Source organism: Colobus angolensis, unplaced genomic scaffold (assembly GCF_000951035.1).
Source record: "Colobus angolensis palliatus isolate OR3802 unplaced genomic scaffold, Cang.pa_1.0 Scaffold40, whole genome shotgun sequence".
NCBI classification, from domain to species: Eukaryota; Metazoa; Chordata; class Mammalia; order Primates; family Cercopithecidae; genus Colobus; species Colobus angolensis.
The window spans coordinates 1,970,211-1,992,140 of record NW_012117377.1 but is presented as its reverse complement, the minus strand read 5'-3'; the positions used below and the strand labels follow the sequence as shown (position 1 = coordinate 1,992,140).

General features: G+C 39.8%; 1 protein-coding gene and 1 pseudogene across 2 annotated transcripts in view; both read right to left on the bottom strand.

Moving 5' to 3' along the window:
- Window positions 1-21,930, bottom strand: part of FMN2 (formin 2) — a 396,271-nt gene that overhangs the window by 308,889 nt on the left and 65,452 nt on the right. The window lies entirely within an intron of this gene.
- Window positions 4,156-5,533, bottom strand: LOC105521475 (annotated as a pseudogene). Its single transcript, XR_001003278.1, has one exon. The product of XR_001003278.1 is annotated as an alcohol dehydrogenase class-3 pseudogene (transcript).

Sequence of the window (21,930 nt, the reverse complement as noted above, 5' to 3'; positions counted from 1 at the left end):
AGGCGGCGGAGCTTGCAGTGAGCGGAGATCGCACCACTGCACTCCAGTCTGGGTGACAGAGCGAGACTCCATCTCAAAAAAAAAAAAAAATTAGGAATCAAAGAAATATCTGTACACTTATGTTCATAACAGCATTGTTCACAACAGCCAAAAGCGAAAAGCAACCCAAGTGTCCATCCATGAATGAACACATAAACAAAATGTGATAGATACATAGATAAACTGGGAAATTAGTTAGCCTTTAAATAGAAGGCAACTCTGAATCATGCTACCGCATGGACGAACCTGGAGGACATCTGGCTAAATGAAATAAACGTGGTACAAACAGACAAATACTTTATGATTCAACCCATATGAGGTACATAGTATTGTCAAATTCATATTGTCAGAAAGTCAAATGGTGGTTGCCAGGGGTTGGGGAGATGGGGGATGGGAAGTTGTTGCAAAGTAATGGGTACGGAATTTCAGTTTTGCAAGAAGAAAAATTTCTGGAGGTTGATTGTACAACAATGTGAATATACTTAACAATACCGAATTGGACACTTAAAATGGTTACGGTGGGAAATTAATGTCCTGTGTATTTTGCCACAGTTAAAATTTTTAAAATAATTTTTTTAAAAACAGTGAATTGCAAGGCTGTTGGGAATAGCTAAGACTCACTTATTCAAGAGCAGTGTATGATTAAATTGACAGGTCAGTTCTTAAGAAGTAACATGGATACTGTGATGGCTTAAGAAAAGAACTGAACTGTAGCCAGGCATGTGGTTCACGCCTATAACACCAGCACTTTGGGAGGCTGAGTCAGGTAAATTGCTTGAGCCCAGGAGCTCAAGACCAGCCAGGGCAACACAGTGAGATGCCACCTTTACAGAATATTTAAAAAAATTTTAAAGAAAAAGCCAGGGATGGTGCACACACTTTTATTCCTAGCTACTCAGGAGGCTGAAGTGAAAGGATCACTTGAGCCTGGGAGGTTGAGGCTGCAATGAGCGATGACTGTGCTTCTGTGCTCCAGCCTGGACAACAGAGTGAGACCCTGTCTCATAAAAAAAAAAAAAAAAGAAAGAAAGAAAATTTTCTGAAATGTAACGCCCTCTCCACTCTACTCTTCACCACCCTCCAGTTAGTGATGATGATACCTACTTTAGCTACAGTTATTCTACACGACCCAGAAAATAACCTACCTTAAATCTTTGCAGCCATTGCCCTCCTAATATTTTCCAGAATAGCAGAACCAAATTGGCCACAACAGCATGCTTCTAAGCCTGAGCTTCGGTTCCTCGTGCGTAAAATATGATATATGTAACATGCTTAGAAAAATGCTTGGCCTACCAGCTCCCCTGGAAGTTGGTGGAGAGAAGCGGGGCTGAAGTGACTGAGAGACTCCAGACCTGGCATCATGGTCAACCACAAAAATACTTTTTTTCTAGAGAGCCATCATCCTACTAACAGCCTCAGACATAGTTTGTTCCATATAAAAGAGGGAGCACCAGGCCGGGCGCGGTGGCTCAAGCCTGTAGTCCCAGCACTTTGGGAGGCCGAGACGGGTGGATCACGAGGTCAGGAGATCGAGACCATCCTGGCTAACACCGTGAAACCCCGTCTCTACTAAAAAATACAAAAAACTAGCCGGGCGAGGTGGCGGGCGCCTGTAGTCCCAGCTACCCAGAAGGCTGAGGCAGGAGAATGGCGTAAACCCAGGAGGCAGAGCTTGCAGTGAGCTGAGATCTGGCCACTGCACCCCAGCCTGGGTGACAGACCGAGACTCCATCTCAAAAAAAAAAAAAAAAAAGTGGGAGCACCAACAACCAAGAGGATAAACTACCTCACTGAGCTTCATCATTCACCAAAATACAAAGCATGCTAAAAGCACTAGAAAACCTCATATACACAAACAAAAGTATCTGGTCAGTCCCCCAGTCTTTGAACCACGCCTCAGAACTGTGATACATCACTGGGCTGTAACGGTAATCTCAAAGCCTCTCATTCATCACATAGCTCCACTAGCAGAAAATAAGCAAAACAGACTTCTTTCATGGGTCCTCCACGTCTGCAGAATCAAATCCCACCTCTTCAACTTAAATATCATTTCAGCATTCCTATATCCCTACCATCTTCCTTCCCAAATTCATTTCTCATTTCCTAAACCAAGCTTCACGCCACTAGAATGCCCTCTCCAGCTCTACCCACTCAAGGAGTCTAATCAATCATTTAAAAATCTAGTTGAAGTCCCATTTCACCTGAATCAGACCCTGCAAGGGTACACTTGATGTGTACTATCCAAAACGGTAGCTTGCCACCGAGTCCTGAGGGTATATCACGTTTCCTCTAATTGACTGCAAACTCCTTCAGGATGAGAAGGGTGTACACGGGTCTTGTAAATGTCCCCTAGCTCTGGACAGTGCTATGATGACTATACAAAAGCCACCTGAGGCCGGGCGTGGTAGCTCATGCCTGTAATCCCAATACTTTGGGAGGCCAAGGCGGGCAGATCACCTGAGATAAGGAGTTCGAGACCAGCCTGGCCAACATGGTGAAACCCCATCTCTACTAAAAATACAAAAATTAGCTGGGCGTGGTGGCGCACGCCTGTAATCCCAGCTACTTGGGAAGCTGAGGTGGGAGAATCATTTGAACCTGGCAGGCAGAGTTTGCAGTGAGCCAAGATCAGGCTACTGTGCTCCAGCCTGGGTGACAGAGTGAGACTCCATCTCAAAAAAAAAAAAGCCACTTGATGCCTACTGACTTATCACATTTATCAAAAATAAATAAAAGAGATGGCTGGTCAATATAGGCAGAGGCTGCAGCTGCTAATCTCATTTTCTTCATTTGTTTAGCAAGGTACCAAAAGGAAACTTTGTGGGTACCATATAGAAAAGGAAGGTATCAGGTTATTTGTTATGCCTAAACCTATTGATAATTAACTATTTAAAGAAAAAACATGGAGTAGGTAAAATTCCTAGGATATATTCATCACTCCCCCCAAGCAAATCTCATCACTTTATGGAGCCTCAATATTCTCATCAGTAAATCAGGAAAAACGTATGCCTTGTCTTTTGGGGGAGCTTGCATGAGGCAAGAGTAAATGATATGTGAAAAGAACTACAAAAATTACATGGTGATATTCAAATGTCATATGCCATGAATAGTATTTGTTTTGACTTTTAAAAATCTGTTTGATTACAATGGTCATACTTTTTTTGTTTAAAAAATCCTTTTCAGAGGAATTGAAAATCATTATCTCACGTACACATCATCTCTATGTAACCAGCACTAAATCTTTCTGTGCTCTTTGGATGACTATAAGTAGTTGAGCAAACTGAGTTTTCTTGGCATTTGTGCTGTCAACAGGTTTTGCATTCAACTAACAATTGTCCTGTAGTATTTCCTCAACCATCCATAAATGTCTTCTTCTGTGTGTGTGTGTGTGTCTATGTGTTTGTGTGTCTATGTGTGTGTGTGCGCGCGCACACGTGTGTGTGTGTGTGTGTAACATTTCACGAATGTATTTGTTATTGTCCCAAATAGGGTATATGAGTTTCTAGCTGCCAGTTACCATATCCTATATTCCCGTTTTCTCAGGAATGTCAAGTATAAATAATCAACATATTGTGAGTATTAAGGACAAGGTCAGGATGGATAAGAACTGTTTAACAGAGCAAATCACAGTTTTGTTTTTGAGTTAAGGCAGGGATGCATTTTCATGGCTCCACTCCACATCCTTAAATTCTTAAGGTCTGTTTTGGCTTTTGCTGAATGACATTATGTCTTCCTATTAAAGAAGACAAATACAAGCTTTCTACCATAGGTATATGAGAAGCTTTAAAATCACAACCTAAAAGTGGTGTAAGTAGGCTACAGGCCTGCCAGCTTAAGAAAAAGAAAAGTTACTTTTAGCAGCTATTTCCCCATCTTTTCACAAGGTTATAAATAACACCTAAAATAACTCAGAGCTATAATCCACAAATAATTTATCATAGTGTGTCCACTAGAAAATAAAATGACAGTGCTCAAAGGTAGGCATTCTAAGAATGCTTCACTGAGATTTTTACAGGTAAGTTGAGGGTTTGGTTCCCACCTTAAAATATTTCAGATCAATATTTTTTCTGGTTCTTCCACATGCAAGAAAATTTCATTGTCCAATGGTCTGTAATATTTTTTGTAGAAATTAATTTTATTATGTTAAAATACTCCTTAATGAGCTAGCAATTATTCATGTAGAGGAGAGTCCAGAAAACAGGTCCATGACTGAATTATCCTTGTCCTTGATGACAGAGATTCATGAATGACACACATCACACCATTCTCTGGAGTAACTGCTGAAGGTCTAAGAGGCGCTTCTCCCTGCCTGTTAGGCTGCTCCCATCGCACCACGACAGGATGGACGTTGTTTTTCTCTTTTGAATTAAATCTTGACAACAGTTCGAATGCTCTTTCCAGAATGCATCCGTTCAAAGGCTTCGTTAATTTCATCAAAAGACAGATTGTGAGTCACAAATTCATCAACTTTTACCTTTTTGGGACCTATGTTCAGACACCAACTTTGGGACACTTTCTACAGTCTTTCATCCTCCAAAGGCAGTGCCTTTGCATGTGTGACCTGTTACCAGCTGGAATGGATGAGTGGCAATTTCTTCACCTGAAGCAGCTACTCCAACCACTATGCTGATGTCCCAGCCCTTGTGACATGCCTCAAGTGCTGCCCTAATGTATTCCTAACACATTCAAAGGAATAGTCCACTCCTACATCAGTCATCTCAGTGAGTACTTCTTGGATGGGTTTACTAAAATCCTGAGGGTTAATACATTCAGTGGCTCCAAACTCGTTGGCCCTTGGAAATTTATCTTGATTGATGTCCACACCAATGATTCCAGGAGGCACCAGCCACTTTACCACCCATAACTGCCAATCCAACTCCTCCCAGGCCAAAGATGGCACAGAGCCAGGCTCCACCTTGGCTGTGTTCACAGCAGCAGCATAACCAGTTGAAATGCCACAACCTAGAAGGCAGACTTTATCCAAAGGTGCTAAAGAATCTATTTTAGCAACAGAGATACCAGCCACAACTGTGCATTCAGAAAATGTGCTGGTTCCCATGTAATGTAAAATTGTCTCTCCTTTGCAAGTAAATCTGCTGGTACCATCTGGCATTAATCCTTTCCCTTGAGTGACTCTTATCTTCTGGCAAAGGTTAGTTTCAGGATTTAGACAAAATTTGCATTCTCCACACTGTGGGATGTAAAGTGGGATGACAGTTATCACCCGCCTTCAGCTTAGTAACTCCCTCATCAACACTTTTCCACAATTCCAGCACCTTCATGTCCCAAGATCACTGGAAAACAACCCTCAGGATCAGCTCCGCTCAGGGTATAGGTGTCGGTGTGGCAAACTGCAGTGGCAAAGATCTTGATTCGAACTTCATGAGCCTTTGGGGGTGCCACCTCTATCTCCCCTATGGAGAGAGGCTTTCCACTGCAGCCTTGCACTTGATAATCTGGTTCGCCATGTCCACGGGTTCTCGTCAGCATGGAGGGCGGACTGTATATTAATGCAGAACCTAGATTGTTACTGTCTGAGAAGAATTGCTGCTATTCTCATTCCATGGTCGGCTTCTCTGTGAGTAGAGATAGGACGTTCATCTGTGTGGGAATTAATCTGAGTTTAGGTTCCTCTCTTAATAAGAAATGATCAGCACTGCCCCAGCTCAACTGTCTATCAAGGCCAGCAGACCCATATTTAAGTAGCAAAATAGGGTAACTATATCCCAGATATTCCATAAAGTACAATCTCCCATCTGATATCACAGTTTGCATGAAGGGGAAAAAAACATTAAAAATAAAAATTGCCTCGAGGTATGCAGCTCACTGATTTCTTTATAACCACTCTAAAATCTATCCTGGTCAGGTATGGTGGCTCACGCTTGTAATTCCAGCACTTTGGAAGGCCGAGGCAGGAGGATTAGTTGAGCCCAGGAGTTGGAGACCAGCCAAGACAAGATAGCAAGACCCTATCTCTACAGAAAACAAATTTTTAAATGAAAAATTAGCCAAGTGTGGTGGCACACTCCTGTGGTCCCAGCTACTCGAGGCTGAGGTGGAAGGACTGCATGAGCCTGGGAGGTCGAGGCTGCAGTGGGCTGTGATTGCACCAGGGTACCCCAGCCTGGGCGACACAGTGAAACCCTGTCTCAAAAACAAAGCAAAACAAAACAAAATCAAATCAAATCAAATCTATCCCTAGGTTATGTAGATAAATCTGTCTCAGGCCAGCAGAGGGCTCTACACCTTGTCCTACTGACCTCAAAAAGAATTGCCTCAACTGAACGATGCTTGGAGGTGATCTCGGAGACAAGGCTCCGAAGTCTACAGAAGACTGCTGAAAATGCCCATCCCGTTACACAGTATTTCGTGTAGGAGGGCTCTGAGGACACATTGATTCCTGATCTTAGAATCTCACAGCTCTATCTAAAGAACTAAATAGTTGGATGGTAATTTGAGTTTGTGTCTTTTTGTTTGTTTGAGATGGAGATGGAGTCTCCACGTCCTGGGTTCAAGCGATTCTCCTGCCTCAGCCTCCAGATTAGCTGGGACTACAGACACGTGCCACCACGCCCAGCTAATTTTTGTATTCTTAGTTAAAGACGGGGTTTCGGCCAGGCGCGGTGGCTCAAGCCTGTAATCCCAGCACTTTGGGAGGCCGAGACGGGCGGATCACGAGGTCAGGAGATCGAGACCATCCTGGCCAGCACGGTGAAACCCCGTCTCTACTAAAAAATACAAAAAACTAGCCGGGCGAGGTGGTGGGTGCCTGTAGTCCCAGCTGCTCAGGAGGCTGAGGCAGGAGAATGGTGTAAACCTGGAAGGCAGAGCTTGCAGTGAGCTGAGATCCGGCCACTGCACTCCAGCCTGGGCCACAGAGCGAGACTCCTTCTCAAAAAAAAAAAAAAGACGGGGTTTCACCATGTTGGCTAGGAAGATCTCGATCTCTTGACCTCATGATCCACCCGCCTCGGCCTCTCAAAGCGTTGGGATTACAGGCATGAGCCACTGCATCTGGCCATTTGTGTTTTATTTTTTTTAATCTCAGGGACAATATAAATTGTGTTGATCAGATGTGCTTTTCATTTTGGCTATTAAAAAAACACAGTGAAATTCATACGTGGCCCACCTGCCACATGTTTGGAGATTCTGGAATATATGTCTTTGATTAGTCTCATTCCTGGTTCCACTTCAGTATTGTCTTGTCTTTTTTTCTTTAATCTTTTCACTGAAATAGCACATTTTTATTTTCTTATTATATCTTTTCTTCCTAATCATTGTAAATACTTTTTGGACTAGGTAACAATAAACACATTATTACTATTAGGGAAATAATGAAAAGGCCTTATTTATTTGATTACCTAAAGAGATGGGATCTCATTCTGTGGCCCAGGCTGAAGTGCAGTGGTGTGATCACAGGTCATTGCACGCTTCAATTCCTTAGTTCAAGCACTCCTACCACCTCAGCCTCCCAAGTAGCTGGGACTACAGGTGAGTGCCATCATGTCTGGCTAATTTTTTTTGTAGAGATAGAGTCTTGCTATGTTGCCCAGGCTAGTCTCAAACTCTTGAGCTCAAGTGATCCTCCCACCTCAGCCTCCCAAAGTGTTGGTATTCCAGGTGTGAGCCACTGTGCCCAATTAAGATGTCCATTTATTTATCTATTTTAACTCATTTGAACCATTTATAAGATAACTGACTGGCTGGATAAAAAGTAGATCTACTGAGAATAGTCTGAATTGAACTCTCATTTGTGTTAATCATTTAATTATTAAAAAATAATAGCACAACCCTATAGAATTGTTATGAGGTAGGGAGATAAGAAAAACAATAACTAATCAGTACCATAATATAACATCATCCATTGTGTATATTTTCTAAATTTTCTTTTGAGATGGAGTCTCAGTCTGTCACCCAGGCTGGAGTGCAGTGCTGTGATCTTGGCTCATTCAAGGGATTCTTCTGCCTCAGCTTCCTGAGTAGCTGGGATTACAAGAGTGTGCCACAGGCCCAGCTAACTTTTTTATTTATAGTAGAGATGAAGTTTCACCATGTTGTCCAGGCTGGTCTCAAATTCCTGACCTCAAGCGATCCACTCGCCTTGGCCTCCCAAAGTGCTGGGATGGCAGGTGTGAGCCACTGCGCTCAGCCGATTTTCTAAATTTTCTTTGAATGTTTTATGTAGATGTAATCATAGTGCACGTGATTTTATAAATAATACAGACCTTTAAAATAATTGCATCATCTTCACACTTGTAATTTCTATTTCTGCCACAATCTTCACACAACACTATAACATAGCCATTAAAACAGCTCTACATGGAACCCATAAATCTGACTGCCCAAAGCATCTATGGCTGGCTTTTAAATAAAAGGGTTTATTTTTAAAAAAAGGAAATGTATATAAAAACGACAAATGTAAAAGAATAATAAGATAACATCAAAAGATTAAACCCCAGGATGGACTGAGATCTCTGAAATGTTCACAAATAGGCCAGGCACTATGGTTCCCACCCGTCATCCAAGTACTTTGGGAGGACAAAGTGGGAAATTTACTTGAGCCCAGGAGTTTGAGGCTGCAGTGAGCTGTGATCACACCACTGTACCTCAGCCTGGGTGTCAGAGCAAAATTCTGTCCACCCCCACCCCAGAATAAAATACAAATGACAAAGGAGTGTTTTCTTAGCTGTGTTTAAAAGAAGCACTAACTGGCCGGGCGCGGTGGCTCAAGCCTGTAATCCCAGCACTTTGGGAGGCCGAGACGGGCGGATCACGAGGTCAGGAGATCGAGACCATCCTGGCTAACATGGTGAAACCCTGTCTCTACTAAAAAATGCAAAAAACTAGCTGGGCGAGGTGGCGGGCGCCTGTAGTCCCAGCTACGCCGGAGGCTGAGGCAGGAGAATGGCGTAAACCCAAGAGGAGGAGGAGCTTGCAGTGAGCTGAGATCCGGCCACTGCACTCCAGCCTGGGTGACAGAGCCAGACTCCGTCTCAAAAAAAAAAAAAAAAAGAAGCACTAACATTACTACCAGCGAGATACAAATTGGCACAAACTTTCTACAGAGAAATGTAATATCAAAATAATTTAAAAACCTGTTTTTTTTTTTTGAGATGGAGTCCTGCTCTGCCACCCAGGCTCAAGTAGAGTGGCATAATCTCGGCTCACTGCAAACTCTGCCTTCCAAGTTGGATTGATTCTCCTGCCTCAGCCTCCCAAGTAGCTGGGATTATAGGCATGCACCACCATATCCAGCTAATTTTTGTATTTTTGGTAGAGACGGGTTTTCATCATGTTGGCCAGGCTGGTCTCAAACTCCTGACCTCAGGTGATCCACCTGCCTCAGTCTCCCAAAGTGCTGGGATTACAGGTGTGAGCCACTGAGCCCAGTCAACCCATCCATTCGAACCACCCATTCCACTCATAGAAGTCTTCTCTACGGTAAAAATGTATCAGTGATACGCACAAATATTTATGTACTACAATATATTTATTTCAATGTTACTGCATTCTTTAAAAAGAAAAAAAGTAGAATTTCCAAAAATAGCAGTAAGAAAAAAATTGTTATTGTGTACCTATAGTGGGACAATCAAGAGCCATTAAAATCATACCTCACTGAATGCCATGTAAAATATGTTTATAGTATGTTGCCAAGTGTAAGTATTTGGCTGTAAATTGTATATTGTAAAAATAATACATGAGGCCGGGTGCAGTGGCTCACACCTGTAATCCCACCACTTTGGGAGGCTGAGGCAGGTGGATCACCTGAGGTCAGAAGTTGAAGACCAGCCTGGCCAACATGGTGAAGCCCCATCTCTACTCTAAACACAAAAATTAGCTGGGTGTGGGGGCTGGCGCCTGTAATCTCACTTACTCGGGAGGTTCAAGCAGGAGAATCGCTTGAACCTGGGAGGCAGGGTTTGCAGTGAGCCAAGATCGTGCCATTGCACTCCAGCCTGGGCAACAAGAGCAAAACTCTATCTCAAAAAAAAATTAATAATAATAATACATGAGCTAATGGCCACATAATGTATAATTATATAAGGAAGTAATGTGTGTGTGTATATATTTATATATATACAATGGAACACATAAATGTGAGTTTATATATATCACATCTTAAAGGGAAGAGGAAAGGGAATATTAAATTAAGAAAAACTTAGCAAGCCAGGATTCAGGGGAGAACAGAGACCTAGGGAGTGGAGGTTGGCTCATGGGGGGTCCTTTTGCCCCCACCCCTCAATACTTCACAGGATTCCTGTGAGAGTTTGTGGGCACATTATCAGGGGAAAGGGACTGGAGGACCCTGACCTCTAAGGGAGACTGGCCCTACTAACACCTCTACTTGGGGTTAGGATCTAAAATTCCATCACAGTAGTAACAAAGGTAAACTAGAAGTAGGCAGGTTGAACATTTTCAGGGCTAAAATTCAACTTTAAAGCATCTACAGCTTTGAACATACCTCAAGGTGATCTTGGAATGTTAGTGCCCCAGATCCCTGGCAAAAGCAAACATAAATCCTATCTGAGAAAAGATGAAATCAAACTAAGCATCTGCACAGCATAAAATTTAAAAAAAAAATAGAAAATGGAGACATAAATAAAAAATAAACAAAAATCAACAGAAACAGAAAAAGACACACAAAGATCCTAGATTATTATCAGACACACATTTTAAAATAGCTATGTTAAATGTCTCCAAGAAGATAAAAGACAAAATAGAGAACTTCAGCAAGGAGTGGTGGCTCATAGCAGTCATGCCAGCCTTGAACTCCTGGGCTCAAGCCATCCTCCCACCTCAGCCTCCTAAGTAGCTAGGACTACACTACAGGGGTGCGTCACGACGCCACGCCACCACGTGAAATTTATTAAGTTAGGGAATCTCAAGGTTGCTTAATTTGTCTGTAAACAGGTCTTAAGGTTGCTTAATTTCTCAGGAAATAGGTGAAAGTACCAAAAAACAAAAAGTTAGTCATGCCAGCACTTTTGGGAGGTCGAGTTGGGAGGATTGCTTGAGTCCAGCAGTTTGAGACCAGGCTAGATAACATAAAGAGACCCCATCTCTACAAAAAACTTAAAAACTAGCCAGGTGTGGTGGTCCACACCTGTAGTCCCAGCTACTTGGGAGGCTGAGTCTAGAGGATCACTTGAGCCCAGGAGGTTGAGGCTGCAGTGAGCTATGATCACACCACTGCGCTTCAGACTGGGAAACAAAATGAGACTCTGATTTAAATTTTAAAAAGAAAGAATGCCAACAGATAACTAGAAATAATTTTAAAAACTGAGCAATTCTAGAACTGATAAATAACCAAAATTAAAACCTCAACAGATATACTTAATGGTAGATTAGAAGCAGCCGAATAAAAAATTAGTGCATTCAAAGAGGGATAAAAAGAAACAATTCCGAATGAAGAAACAGAGTCAAAAAGATGGGAAATATTGCAGAGAAAATAGGAGGATAAAAGATACAGTGAAGAACTCTAACCTATGTATAATTGGAGTCCCAGAAAAAAAATCATAAAGAGAATAACATAGAAGCATTATCTATAGAAAGATCATTCCTGAAAATGTAAAATGAAAGAAAGTATCAAACTACTACTGATTTCAAAGCCCTATAAATCCTATAAATGGGTGAATACAGTAAATCTGCTATAAAAGAGCTAAAAATAACATCTTAAAAGCAGCCACAAATAGATTACCTTCAAAGAATCAACAGATTGATTATTTTTGTTAAGAAGCTAGCGTCATTGAAAGCTAGAAGATAGCGGAATGATCTTTTTTAAACTGCCTACTAGAATTCTACACCTTGTAAAAATATTTTTCAAGAAGAAAATGAAAGAAATCTATTTTAAGACAAAAAACACTAAAGAATTTGTCACCTAGCAGGCTTGCACCAAAGGAAATACAAAAAAGATGCTCTTTGGGCTGAAAGAAAATAATCCCAAACAGATTCCTGAAGATGCAGAAAGAAAGAGCAAAGAAAAAAGATTAAATAAATACCAAACATATAAACAGTATTAATGTCTTGTGGAGATAATATAGAAGGATAATTAAAATAAAATAACAACGTGTAACTTGGAAGCGAAATTTATTAAGTTAGGGAATCTAAGGTTGCTTAATTTGTCTGGAAACAGGTCTTAAGATTGCTTAATTTGTCAGGAAATAGGTGAAGGTACCAAAAAAACAAAAAAGGCCAAAATGTATGCGATTTTAAAAGATAAGCCTAGGTGTAGTGGCTCAGGCCTGTAATCTCAGCACTTTGGGAGGCCAAGGCCGAAGGACTGCTTGAGCCCAGGAGTTCAAGACCAGTCTGGGCAAGACAGTAAAATCTCACCTTTACAGAAAAACTTAGAAATTTAAAAACAAACATAAAAATTATCTTGGCATGGTGATGTACCCCTGTAGTGTAGTCCTCCTAGCTACTTAGGAGGCTGAGGTGGGAGGATGGCTTGAGCCCAGGAGTTCAAGGCTGCAGTGAGCTATGATTATGCCACCACACTCCACCATGGGTGACAGAGTGAGACCTTGTATCGATAATAAAATAATAATACTAATAAAAGATAGTTGGTAAAATTACAGTTTTCAAACTACCAGAGAGAACAATTAAATAGTAAAGCGTAACTGATAAATCCAAAAGACACAAAAGGAAAAGGACTATAGAACAGATAAGACAAATAGAAAATGTACAATAAAATAGTACTTTAAATCCAAGCATTTAAACAATTGTATTAAATGTAAATGGGCTTAGTTATACTTCAGTAAAAAGCAAGACTGTCAGACAAGATAAAAAATGAGTTCCAAATCTATGCTCTTTATTGAAGATACAAATAAAAAGGTATAAAAATGATTAAGATTACCAGAAAGTAAAAATATATAACATGTAAATTTTAAACTAAAGAAGGCAAGTATAGCTATATTAATAACAGACATTTCACAGCAAAAAGCATCATAAGAAACAAAATGGAAGTATTCTATTGATAAAAATGTAATTCATAAGGAAAATAAATAATTCTAAATATGTGTGCTTCAAATAACATGGCTTCAAAGCACACATAGCAAAAACTGGCAGAGCTATAAGGAAAAAAAAAACATGTCCACAAACATAGTAGCAATAATTTTCTCAATAGCTGCTACAATGAAAAGAAAAAAGTAAGGATATGGAAGATCTGAACAACATAATCAGCAATTTGACTAATGGACTTAAGCAGAACGTTTAACCTAAGACATTCTTTTCAAGCATACACAGCACACTGATGAAAGTTGATCACATCTTGGGCTATGGTAAATCTCAATAAATGGCAACATACTGAAATGAAGAGTATGTTTTCTTAATATAATGCAATTAAATTAGAAATAATAAAAGAAGATAAAACAAAGTCTCCATGTTTGGACATCAAGCAATAAAATTCTAAATCACACATTATTCAAAAAAGACAACATAGTCAAAATTTTAAAATATTTTTTAAATGAAGATATATAAATATTTTCCTTAACTTTAGAGATACAGTTAATCATGTTTAGAGAGAAATCTTTAGGTTTAAATGCACATATTAAAAAAATAAAAGGCTACAAAAATCAGTATATTAAATATCCATCTAAAGAATTTAGGAGAGAAAAAAAGATCCAGCAATTTAGTCCAAAGAAGGGAGAAAGAAGGAAACAGATTTAAGTGTTAATAAATAGCCTCCAAAGAAGGCTTCTGAAAAAGCTAATAAAATTAAAAACTTTGGCAAGTATAATCAAGTAGAGATACAAATAACTAATGTCAGAAATGAAAAAGGAAACATAGCATTGATCCTACAGTCTTTAAAGTGGTAAAGATACTAGAATAACTTTACACTAAAATTTTAAAATCTTAGATAAAACATAATTTTTAAGAAAAAAATGCAATTTACCAAAATCAACATATAAAATAGAAAATGTGATTCGTTCCATAACTAGCTTTTGCTTTCTTTTTTTGAGATGGAGTCTTGCTCTGTCACCCAGGCTGGAGTGCAGTGGCAGGATCTCGGCTCACTGCAAGCTCCACCTCCCAGGCAGGTTCAAGCAATTCTCTTGCCTCAGCCTCCTGAGTAGCTGGGATTACAGGCACCTGCCACCGCGCCTGGCTAATTTTCGTATTTTTAGTAGAGACAGGGTTTCACCAAATTGGTCAGGCTAGTCTCAAACTCCTGACCTTGTGATCCACCCACCTCTGCCTCCCAAAGTGCTGGGATTACAGGCGTGAGCCACCATACCCAGTCGCTTTTTCTCTCTTCATAATTTCTTTTGATTTTTTTTTTTTTTTTTTTGAAACAAGGTCTTGCTCTGTCGCACAGTCTTGAGTGCTGTGCTATGATCACAGCTCACTGCAGCCTCACCCTTCTGAGCTCAGGAGATCCTCCCACCTCAGCACCCCAAAGCGCTGGGATTACATGTGTGAGCCACCACACCCAGCCCATTTACTTTCAATATACTCCAAATGATCAGTCTTTTCCTCTATAGCCAAGATATCGTCCTATTTAAGAAGTTTTTGCCTACTCCACAAGCGACAAGATTCCTTCTATATTATCTTCCAGAAGCTTTGTTATTTTATCTTTCACATTAACATTTATAATCATCCTAGGAAGGAGTTTTGTGTTTGTGAGATGGATATCAAGTTTCATTATCGTTTTCATATGATTACCCAGTTGACCCCATCCCATTTATTTAAAAGGCTGTATTAAGCTGCTTTTCAGTGCCACTTTTGTCATTCATTAACTGTCTATACACATGAGAGTCTGTTAGGTGGTTCTCTACTCCACTATGTGTTTGTGTGTCCTTGCACAAATACTAGAATGCTTCATTACTCTTGCATTATAATAAGTCTTGATACCTGGAATAGTAACTCTTTCCACTTTGATTTTTTTAAAGATCATCTCTAGGCCCTTCCACCATAAAATTTAGAGGCAGTTTGTCACATCCCACTAAAGCACACACGCACACATTCACCCACACCCTTGAGATATTGATTAGAATTGCATCTAATCTATTAGTTTGGAGAGAAGTGAAATAACAGACTTCAAAACGATAAACATGGTAAATCTGTTCATATATTTGTCATTTCTGATTTCTCTCACTGAAGTTTAATAGGCTTCTGCACACAGGCCATGCACATTTCTGCTCAGTGTCTTCTGAGATTATTTAATGTTTTTCATACTGTCTTAAACATAGTATTTTTTAAGTATCTTTAACATTTTTGTTTGCTGATAGAGAAATGGCATTGGTTTAACACATTGATTTTGTGTTCAGTAATTATGTAAATTATATTTCTAATTAATGTATTTGAAATTTTTACATATATGATCACATCATCATAAATAACAGCAGTTTTCTTTCTTCTCCAATTTCTTATTTATCTTCTAGACCATATAGGAGTAATTGTTCAATAGAAGACAGAGTGGTAATAGTGGCATTGTTTTCTCATTCCCAAACTTAAAAGAACAAACCTTCAATATTTTCCCATCTAATGATATTTGTGGTAGGTTTCTTATAATCGTCATTTATCAGAGTAAGCAAGTTTTCTAAGTTTCCTAAGAGTTTATGTCATGAATGGTGAGACATTTTATCAAATGCTTTTCTGATAATCTCTAGTGAGAATCATTATATATGCACACATTATATACATACATTATATACATTACATGATGTATATATACATATTATATATAATACATATTGTACACATTATATAATGTATATATACATGTTGTACACATTATATATAATATCTATTATATACATATATACATACAATGTATATAATGAAACTTATACAGCTTTTAAATGTTAAGCTGACCTTACTTTCCTGGAATCAACCTAACCTGGTTTTGATATGTCATTTGGTTTTCAAATGTTAAACCAGCCTTGCATTCCTTTATATACATTGCTGAACTAAATGTGCAGATGTTTCATTAAGAAATATTTATATTTATCAGGGATAGTAGCTATAGTTTTCTAATGATTGTATCTGGTTCTAATATCAGGGAAATTTTGGCCTCATAAAATAAGTTGGGCAATGTTCACTCCTGCTCTGTTTTCTGAAAGAGTTTATACTGTCTAAGACTGGTTTTATTTCTTCTTTAAATGTTTGGTAGAATTCACCAATGAAACTACCTACGACCAGAGGTTTTGTTAACAATCTTATTTTATTAATAACAAAAAAAATTCTAAGGTAAGGAACAAACTGAAGACAAGAAGAATATGTGTGTGTGTGTGTCTATCTATAGATAGATAGACACACACATTATATAGGGGTGTATGTGTGTGCATATATATATATATATATATATTCATGTATGCAAATAATTCCTATGCTCCAAGAGGGCTTGAAAATCTAAGCCCTCAAGAGAGAGCAAAAACATTCATACCACCATGACTTGGGCTTTTTAAAATAAATTTTCAAACCCTCTCAGTGAGCATGCATTATTTGTAATTAGAATTAAAAGTAATAAATGGCAGTCATGACTGTCTTCCCACAAATAGGTTAGGTTAAATAGAATAGGTTCTCCCCACACTCTGTTCTGAGCTTCTAATTCACTTTGAAGATCTATTAGTTCATTTCACTAGCCTTCCGCTTCTCACAAAGTCAGAACAAAGTAATACCTGACTCTTAGAAGGGTGAGGAACCCCATTTTGAACTCCATAACCAAAAGAGAGAGATGTGACGGCTCAGGTTTGTTGGGAGTGGGGCTATTACTGTCAAATACAGAAGCCACAGAAGTTAGAAGAGCAGGGGAAAAAGTAGAGTGTCAAGCCTAGAAAAATGGAGAATCTCTCTCAAATTACTAAAGGTCATCTGGAAGACATTAACACGATACCTTTTATTTCTAATGAGGCTAAAGCAGTTCACTTTAAACCCCAGCGTATCAGAGAGAAGACAGACATAAAGATAAGTTTTATATGGTGGATTAAAAAAAACACACACATAAAAAGGCAGTCTTTATAATTTTGTAGTAGTTGGACAAGCAAGCCAATTAAAATTTCTTGTTAGTCTCTTTATGGTGTCATGAGACTATTCTATCATCAACTAGATAATGCAAATGATGGAAAATCCCAGAATTAAGGGAAACAAAACAAAGCAGTCAGGTTGGAGGGGAAACAGCTTTTATGAAATTTATAGCAGTTTTATAATGTTTCTCAAATCTCATTGGTTCCAGATAAAAGACTATATATAAATATTATGTAGAAGAGTAATCATTAAACTACCAAAGAATAACAAATACAATATGAAACATAAAATCACATTAATTCAATCTTTAAGAGATGTTACATCTGAATTGAAATATTACATTAGCAATATTCAGCCTTTTTTTCTTTTTTTTTTTTTTTTTTTTGAGTCAGAGTCTCGCTCTGTCTTCCAGGCTGGAGTGCAGTGGTGCCATCTCGGCTCACTGCAAGCTCCATCTCCTGGATTCACGCCATTCTCCTGCCTCAGCCTCCCGAGTAGCTGGGACTACAGATGCCCACCACCACGCCAAGCTAATGTTTTGTATTTTTAGTAGAGACGGGGTTTCACCATGTTCGCCAGATGGTCTCCATCTCCTGACCTCATGATCCGCCCACCTCGGCCTCCCAAAGTGCTGACAGGCGTGAGCCACCGCGCTCAGCCACTGGTCCAGTCTGTCATTTTTATCAACTAGAGTCTTTATGAGAATGTGGACAAAACAGGGGATGCATTAGGGGTTTGAAAGAAAATTATTAATCAGTTCGACACAAAATGCAGGACTGGTACACATGGTCAGTAACACACTAACAATAGAGACTGAGTAGTAGCTTGGGAGAGCTTATTGGTAAGTGGATCAAATTCAGGCATGGGGGAGGGAGATGCAGTTATGTGCTTCTTATAAAATTATTTGACCTATATTTAGAAGTTCATTTCCATTTAACTTGATGTCTGAATTATTGGTTGACCTTGAAGAAAATAAAATTATTGAAATCTAAATGACTCTTTCCTAATCATGCATTAGAGAGGAAACATATGTAGCCAACCTTGTGGCATTAATAAAAATAAATTATATAACATCAATAATGCTCCGAACACCACCCAGGTAGGTCAGTTGACTTACCCAAGGTCATAGCAAATTCAGAAAAAGACAGCAAGGTTCTCCTACCTCCAGCTAAGCATAGAAGCTTTCCTGTAGTACACACAGCTTATGCCCTGAGGCCTTGAAAAACAATGGGTTTTTTGTTTGTTTGTTTTGTTTTGTTGTTTTGTTTTTCAAATCCAAGCTGAATCTAACTTGGCACTCTGGCTGGATTAAATATTTGACACATCTTCTACCATTATCCAGCTGCAAGAAAAAAATGAGAGAGGTAGGATCTTGTGGTGATTAGGGGATGCTCTTAGAATTTAAAAAATTAATTTCAAATCCTGGTTCCTACTCTTAATCTTGAATAGTTAAACTCCCTGAACCTCAGTTTTCCCTCTGTGAAATGGGGATATTATGAGATAATTTTTGCAAATCCTAAAGCCTGAAATACCTAGTAAGTGTTCCACAAATAGTACCAACTGCAGTTAGTGTAGTTAATATTGCTGCTTTCCTTCCTTCACTCCTTCCTTTCCCCCCCATTCATTCCTTCCTTTTTCCCCTTCCTTCATTTCCCTTCTAAATTTAAAAAAAAAAAAAGTTATTATAATCATTCACTAGTTTCACCTTCAGATAACCCAGACATGGAGGCAATTTTTCTAATACTTCTGAAAAGTGAAAACAAAATATTTCAGTACTGCTGTGCATAGCCATAACAGAAGCTATCATTTCTCTCAGTGACTGGTGTTTCAAGGAAAGCATTACACTAATAGCAATGACTAGGAAAGCACGGTTTTAATGAAGTCACATACTCCCACAGATTTCTGACTACCACAGACATACACAAAGCTGAGTTCTTGAGTAATGAATTGTGAGCAAGTACTTTATGCCAGATAAACTAGGTTCAACTAAATGCCAACGTGAAATGTTAAAGTTATAAGGCTCTCCACAGCTTCAGAAGGTGGCTATATAAAGTATTAGCTATTAACACAGCACTGTAGAGGAAACAACAGTTTGTCATATTAAATAATGTAAGCTGGGAGGTAGACTTTTTAAAGTCAATAGTTAAATGCCTTTTATTGCTAAGAAATAGAGTTTTTTTCCTAACTTTCATTTTCTAGATATCAGCAAGTACAATTAAGACTAAATCCATTCAAAATTGAATACTTCTATTATTCTGCCCACTCTTTCTAAAGCTTTCAAAAGCTTGCTCAATTAGCAAAGTAAATCACGTTTGTTTCTAGATCTTATTTTTCTTTCTTCTTGTCTTTCCTGTATAATTCAGGCAATTAACGAATTGCATCTATTAATCTAACATATCCCACTTTCTCAGTGATTCCTACTAACCTGTAGATGTTCAAATTCCATCTTCCTGGTCAATGCATTCTGCTTGATCCTTTCTGGAGACAGGTCCTGACAAACCTTTTCTACTTTGCATAAGGCCGTCCCATCACAAGAGTGGATGCTTTCTCTCGCCATCCCAGGGCCAACCAGGATCTCAGCCCCGCCACCTTAGCCTGCTCTAATTCAGCTGTTGGAGAGGAAAAATTCCCCCTGTGAAACAAGTTCGTGTTGTCTCTATTTCGGAGACCAAACCCTGCCCTCACTACCTCCCACAGTGTTACTGGAACCAGTTTCCTGACTCTGCATTACCTCTCTATGACTTCCTTTGGAAATGTAACAAGAGCAACATGGATGAATTAAAAGGAAATGCCTCTGCCGAGACATCTTAAGAGAAGGCAATCAATACATTTTAAGTATCCTAAAATAAATTTTCGGAGGTAGTGAATGGTTTGGAGTTTAAACAAATGGATTTTTTTTTAATCTGCCTCAAACTCAGCTGAACATTTCCCTCTGCAGGAGGCTCTTTTCTTTTTTTTTTTTTTTTTTGAGACGGAGTCTCGCTCTCACCCAGGCTGGAGCGCAGTGGCACAATCTCAGCTCACTGCAAGCTCCGCCTCCCGGGTTCATGCCATTCTCCTGCCTCAGCCTCCCGAGTAGCTGGGACTACAGGCGCCCGCCAACACGCCCGGTTAATTTTTTTGTATTTTAGTAGAGACGGGGTTTCACCGTGTTAGCCAGGATGGTCTCGATCTCCTGACCTTGTGATCCGCCCATCTCGGCCTCCCAAAGTGCTGGGATTACAGGCTTGAGCCACCGCGCCCGGCGAGGCTCTTTTCAATGACATACTTGTTGTTGTTGTTGTTGTTTTGTTGTTGCTGTTGTTGTTGTTGTGAGACAGGGTCTTATTCTGTCGCTCAGGCTAGAGTGCAGTGGTGCAATCATAGAACACTTTGGCCCCCTACTCCTGGCTCAAGTGATCCTCCTGCCTCAGCCTTCCAAGTAGCTGGGACCACAGGTGTGCACCACTGTGCCTGGCTGACTTTTTTTTTTTTTTTTTCCCAGTAGAGACAGAGTCTGACTATGTTGCCTCAGCTGGTTTCAAACTCCTAGGCTCAAGAGATTCTCCTGCCTCAGGCTTTTACCTAAAGTGCTAGGATTACAGGAGGGAGCCACCACGTCTGGCCCTTTTCAGTGATATATATTTATAAAAATTCTGAGTTTTAGTCATTATTAAAAAAAAAAAAGTATTTAATTTTGAGGTCCTAGTCCAGATGGTCAGTTTTTTTTATGACATAGCTAAAAAGTCCTTTTATATAGTAACAAATTGTGGATTGCTCATCAAAAATTGGGAGTATGAATTATCAAAAAACATTACTCAATAAAGCATTGCCCATCTAATCTCCAAAACTAGACAAGCTTACCCCTTCGAAATCTAATAAGTCACCAAAATCAATTATTTCCATCTCAGATATGTCTGTAGAATGTACTTCTTATTCATCTCAACACTTTGGGCTCTCAAATCTACTTTAAAAATATTTTGATAGGCCAGGCACAGTGGCTCATGTAATCCCAGCACTTTGGGAGGCCAAGGCAGGAGGATCACTTGGGGCCAGGAGTTTGAGACCAACCTGGCAACATAGCTAGACCCTGTCTCTACAAAATATTTAAAAATAGCTAGGCATGAAAGTGCATGTCTAATCCCAGCTACTCCAGAAATGGAGGTGGAAGTGGGAGAATCACTTGAGGCCAGGAGTTAGAAGCTACAGTGAGCTGTGATCGCACCACTGCACTCCAGCCTGGGCAACAGAATGAGAGTAGTTAAAAAAATAAAAATTAAAACAAGATCTCTAGTCTCTTACATGATTACCACATCCCTGTAGCTAGCTCTCCACTAAGCAGAAAATCATCTTCATCAAAAGCAAAGATTAGTGGCCAGGTGAGGTTGCTCACACCTGTAACCCCAGCATTTTGGGCAGCCAAAGTGGGTGGATTGCTTGAGCTCAGGAGTTCGAGGCTAGCCTGGGCAACATGACAAAATCCTGTCTTTACAAAAAATACAAAAACTAGCAGAGTATGGTGGTGTGAAACTCTAGTCCTAGCTACTCAGGAGGCCAAGGTGGGGGGATTACTTAAGTCTGAAAGGTTGAGGCTGCAGTGAGCCATGATCACAACACTGCATTCCAGCCTGAATGACAGCACAAGGCCCTGTGGAAAAGGGAAGGGGAGGGAAGGGAAAAGAAGGGAAGGGAAGGGGAAGAGGAAGGGGAAGAGGAAGAGGAAGGGGAAGAGGAAGGGGAAGAGGAAGGGGAAGGGAAGGGAAGGGGAACTCCTGGCCTCAAGTGATCCTCCTGCCTTGGCCTCCCAAAGTGCTGGGATTACATGAGCCACTGTGCCTGGCCCATCAAAATCTTTTTAAACTGGATTTGAGAGCCCAAAGTGATTAAGATGAATAAGAAGGGAAGGGAGGGGAGAGGAGGGGAGGGGAGGGGAGATGAAAGGAA